Raw genomic sequence first — 6,000 nt, 5'->3', positions numbered from 1 at the left:
GTCTGACCTGGTGGAATGAACTCAAAATGCACTATGATTTGACATTTTTGTCCATTCAGGAAGTTGACGGACATCCAAAGTAAGGTTTTTCATCCTTCAACATGTCACCCTTTTTGAAACTAGAAAACCACTCATACACTTGAGTTTTTCCCATAGAACTGTCCATGTAAGCTGTGTTCAATCAACATCACAACAATTTCTGTGGTATTTTTACCGTGTAGGAAACAAAATTTCACAGCTACATGCTGTTCTCATAAAAAATGAGGTTTGAGTGAAACTGCTTTTAAAAAAAAGACCAGAGAGAACCTTTCCAAGTGATGCCACCGGATACACTAACTCAGAGTGAGTTGCTCAATGCCCACTTTTGGGGAAAATTTGTGCTATGAAAGCTTCACCCAGCAGAGCTTTCTTAAAAAAAATTTTTGGGGTCATCCGTGTGTGTGTGTGTGTGTGTGTGTGTGTGTGTACGGACACAAGGAAGCAGATGGACTTTGGGCCTCTAGTTAAATCTTGCCTCAGTACAAGAATGGTTTGTTCTAATAATGCGGCTTTGCATGATATGCAGCTCTCTGACATGATCATTTAAGACAAAATGGGTGCATAAGCAAATGTGAAGAAAGCTGATGGTGCCCAGCTTTCAAAAGATATAGCATCTGGGGTCTGAAAGACTTGTATTTAAATAATGGCCATCTAGCAAGGAAGCAACAAAGCCCATATGGAAGAAGCACACCAGTCTGTGTGATCATGAGGTGTTGATGGTAAGAGATATCGGAAGCTCAAAATGAAGTCCCTGAGGAATATTAAAATTAGACTTTGGGGCCAGGGTGTGGTACCCCATCAGAAATGATAGGAAAACACTATAAAGGTCAACAAACATACCTGGAATTGCTTACAAGCTTTTTTGTTGCTGTTGTTGTTTACTTTTTGTGCTTATTATTGTTTTTACATGTCTATCTAGATAAGATAGGTGGGATAAACAATCTGGAGAGGGGGAGGGGGAGGAAGGGGAGCTGCATGCCAACAAACCCACAGACAAGGGAACAACACATGATCTAAAATGGATGATAAGGAGGGCCTAGGATGCCTGGAGGCGCTTGATCACTTACAATGTAGCCAAGAGGAATTACCGAAGGCCAAATGAAAGTGGAATATGATAGTGGGACAAGAAGAAAGTAAAAGGAAGTAGAGGAAAGAACTAGGAGACACAGGACATTTATAGAGATGTAAATACAGGCATGTACATATAATTATTAAAGTAGCAGATGGACACTTGGCCTCTATTCAAATACTTCCTCAATGCAAGAACACTTTGTTCTTCTAACCTGGCATTCTGTGTTGCTCACCTTCCCGACACGATCGCTGAAGACAAAATGGGTGCATAGCAAATGCAGTGAATGAAGATGATGGAGCCCACTATTGAAAGATATGGCATCTGGGGTCTTAAAGGCTTGAAGACAAATAAGCAGTCATCTAGCTGAGAAGCAGCAAAGTCCACATGGAGGAAGCACACCAGCCTGTGTGATCATGAAGTGTCAGTAGGATCAGGTATCAGGCATAAAAGACTCAGAACAAAAACATCTTATCAATGTGAATGAGGGGGAGTGCAGAGTACAGACCCAAAGCCTATCTGTAGACAATTGGACATCCCCTTACAGAAGAGACAAACCAGTCAGGGTGCAGCATAACACCAATGAAACAAACAACTTTCCTCTAGTTCTTTAATGCTTCCTCCCCCTCACTCTCATGATCCTAATAAATCTGACTAGACCAGAGCATGTACAATGGTACAGATAAGAGCTGGAAACCCTGGGAATCCGGGACAGATAAACCCCTCAGGACCAATAATGAGAGTAGCGATACCAGGAGAGGAAGGGGAAGGTGGGGTAGAAAGGGGGACCGATCGCAATGATCTACATATAACCCCCTCTTAGGGGGACAAACAACAGACAAGTGGGTGAAGGGAGGCATCAGTGTAAGACATGAAAAAATAGTAACAATTTATAAATTATCAAGGGTTCATGAGGGAGGGAGGGTGAGGAAGGTTGTGGGAAAAATGAGAAGCTGAAACCAAGGACTCAAGTAGAAAGAAAATGTTTTGAAAATGATGACGATAAATGTACAAATGTGCTTGACACACTGGATGGATGGATGGGTTGTGATAAGAGCTGTATGAGCCCCCAATAAAATGATTAAAAAGAAGAAGCAGAAGACAGTCACAACACCTCACTGGCTTTGTTAGCTTTTTACTCATCTTCTGGTCTTTTATAAATACGTGGATATTTTCACACATATACCAAAACAGCAACCGTAAAATGAATAATGGGTCTGCATTGCATATGCTGATCAGGAACCCTGATGTACCGTGGTTAAGCACTCAGCTGATAATCAAAAGGTTGTTTGTTCAAACCTAGTAGCCACTCCATCGGAGAAGGAAAGATGTGGACATGTTGGGCTGCTTCTCTTATTTATTAGTATTATGTTGGTCTGCTTCTTTAAGGATGTACAGCCTTGGATTCCCTGTGGACAGTCCCTTCTGCCTGACAAGGATGCTCAGAGTCAGAGTTGACTCAGCAGCAATAGGTTGGTTTCTGTCTTCAGCACTCGGCCTCATGTTATGCCAGTCACTTTTAGGTTTCCTCCTTCCACTCTTTCCCCTGTTTTCTACATACAATCAATCATCTGAAATTTTTAGATGGTTTATTGTTAACTACATTTTTAGGAACGATGAAGTAAAGCATAATCAAGTATATAATGAAATGTGCTAAGACCAGGAATTAGAATATCAAAAGGGAAGAAGAACATACTTGGAATTTATCAAACTGAAAGAACTGAAGAAAATAGCCAATCCTTAAATCCTCACGTTACAAGATTGGAAAATCCTATAACACACACATATATGTTATATATATGTATCTTTGTATATATGTATACATATATGTTATATATTAGTCCTTGCTTTTATTTTTAAATAAATATTTAAATTGTGAAATAGGTGGAGGTGTACTTCGCATCATCAATTTTATAACCAATGATTTAAACTACTGTATGTACTAGAGTATAAGCTGAACAGAATATCAACCGAGGTACCTAATTTTATAGCATCTGGGTCTTAAAGGCTTGAAGGCAAACAAGCAGCCATCTAGCTCAGAAGCAACAAAGCCCACATGGAAGAAGCATACCAGCCTGTGTGATCACAAGGTATAGAAGGGATCAGGTTATCAGGCATCAAAGAACAAAAAAGTCAAATCATTGAGAATCAGGGGCAGTGCAGAGTGGGGACCCAAAGCCCATCTGCAGACAACTGGACATCCCCTTACAGAAGGGTCTCGAGGAGGAGATGAGCCACTCAGGGTGCAATGAAGCAACGATGAAACATACAACTTTCCTCTAGTTCTTAAATGCTTCCATCCCCTACCCCCCACTATCATCATCCCAATTCTACCTTACAAACATGGCTAGACCAGAGGATGTACACTGGTACAGATAGGAAGTGGAAACACAGGGAATCCAGGACAGATGATCCCTTTGGGGCCAGTGCTGAGAGTGGCGATACTGGGAGGGTGCAGAGAAGGTCGGGTAGAAAGGGGGAATGGAACATATAACCCCCTCCCTGGGGGGTGGACAAGAGAAAAGTGGGTGAAGGGAGACATCAGACAGTGTAAGACATGACAAAATAATAATTTATGAATTATCAAGGGTCTATGAGGCACGAGGGAGCAGGGAAGGAGCGGAAAAATGAGGAACCAATACCAAGGGCTCAAAGACAGCAAATATTTTGAGAATGATGATGGCAGCATATGTACAAATGTGCTTGACACAATGGATGTATATATGGATTGTGATAAGAGTTGTGCGAGCCCCAATAAAATGATTTTAAAAAACTGCATAAAAATTGTGAAAACTCAGCTTATATTTAAGTATATATGATATTAATCAAAGCCCCCAGTAGTTTATCCTGCCTTTTTCCTTTGATTTATCCTCCCCCTTTTGTGAATTCCACTTCACTCAAGTTAGTACCTGTCAACCCTCTAGCCTATTGCTTCATCATCCCCTGCTTGATAGCCTCTAATATCTGTTCCCTTTGGTATGAAAGTCTTTGCCGTCTTGTATCTTCCTCCCTCCTTCCCTCTCTCCCTCGTTCTTTTTTATAATGGTCTCATAAAATATTTGACCTTAGGATTGACTAATTTTACTCAGCATAGTGTTCTTGAGTTCATCCATGCCATGAAATGCTTTGTGGTTTTGTCATTGTTGTTTGCTTTATTTTAATCGAGGCATAGTATTCCATTGTGTGTATGTACCAAAGTTTCTTTACCAATTCATCTACTGATGGACTGTCTTCATCCTCTTGCTATTGAGAGCAGTGCTGCAGTGCACATGGATGGGCATTTATTTGTTCTTGCTATGCTTGTGTTTATGTGTTCTGCCTCTTCTTCAGGCAGAGGAGTGGTTGAGTCATATGGTTTCTATTCCCCATTGTTTGAGGTAGTGCTACCTCATTTTCCCCAGAGGTTGTACCTATTTACAGTCCAGCAGGGTTATAACCTTTCTGTAACTTCTCCAAAATTTATTTTCTGCTCTTTTGAATTTGGCTGCCATAGTCAGTGTTTGGTGGTCTTCATCATTGCTTCGTTTTGAATCTCCCAGCTGGCTAGTGATTGCAAGCATTTCTTCATGTGCTATTTGAATGCCATCTTTGGTTAACTGTCTGTTCATGTTCTTTGTATGGACAAATTGTTGAATGAAACATGAAAGGGATACACAGAGTCACCATACACACAAAAAATGGTCAATAGTCCACCATTTCAGAAGGCAGCATATGATCAAGAATCAGTGGTATTGCAAGAAGGAATCCAAGCTGCACTGAAGGCACATGTGGAAAGCAAGGCTCCGGGAATCCATAAAATATCGATGCAAAATTTCAACAAATGAATTCAGCACTGGAAGCATTCACTCTTCTATGCCCCTAAATTTGGAAGCTCCCTCGTGACTGGAAGAGTTCCATATGCATTCTAAAGAAAGGTGTCCAACAATCAACTCATTAACAAAACATTCAAGTAAAATTTTCCTGAAGATCATTAAAAAGCAGCACCAGCAATACATCAACAAGGAACTGCCCCAAATCAAGTCTGATTCACAAGAGGATGTGGAACAAGAAATATCATATGTTGCTGTCAGATGAATCTTGGCTAAAAACAGAGAATACCAGGAAGATGCTTAAATGTGTTTTATTGACGATGGAGGCGTTCGACCTTATGGACCATAACAAACTATGGGTAACATTGCCAAGAATGAGAATTACACGACATATAAGTTGTATCTAGACCAAGAGGCAGTCATTGGAAAAGAAAAGGGGCATGCTGTGCATTTTGAAATAAATCAAGATGTGTCTCTGTGTTGTATCCTGCCACTACACTTGTTGGTCTATAGGGCCGTATTGTGAGCAAATAATCTGAGGAGATGAAATGTCTAGTCCGTCTTCATATATATACCTATGAAGAAGAGCATGGCCCCAGGATTGAAGGCAAATTCATTCACGTTCTGTGAGATGCAGAAAATTCAACCTTGCTTGCTAAAAGTGAAGAGGGCTCAAAGCCTTCATAAAGGTGGGCAAAAATAGTTCTTTCAATATGATTACACCTCAATATAAAGAAAACAAAAACAACTGGACTAATAAGTAACCTCTTGCTAAGTGGAGAAAATATTGAAGAATGTACAGATGTGCTCTACACAATTGATGAATGTATGGATTGTGATAAGGGTTGTATGAGTCCCTAATAAAATGTTAAAAAAAAAAGATTGACAATCAATACCCATGGAGCAGTAGTTAAGAAATCAAATGATGTATTGTTGGACTGTGCAATAACCCCTCTCTGAAATGTAATAAAGCAAAGGGCCCTTTGGAGAAAGGGGCAACTGATCCAAACCATTGTCAATGGCCTCATATGTATAGGAAAGTTGAATGACGATTCGGGAAGAGCAAAGAAGAATGGATGCCTT

This window comes from Tenrec ecaudatus, chromosome 5 (assembly GCF_050624435.1).
Source record: "Tenrec ecaudatus isolate mTenEca1 chromosome 5, mTenEca1.hap1, whole genome shotgun sequence".
Classification (NCBI taxonomy): domain Eukaryota; kingdom Metazoa; phylum Chordata; class Mammalia; order Afrosoricida; family Tenrecidae; genus Tenrec; species Tenrec ecaudatus.
This window is presented reverse-complemented; position numbering follows the sequence as displayed.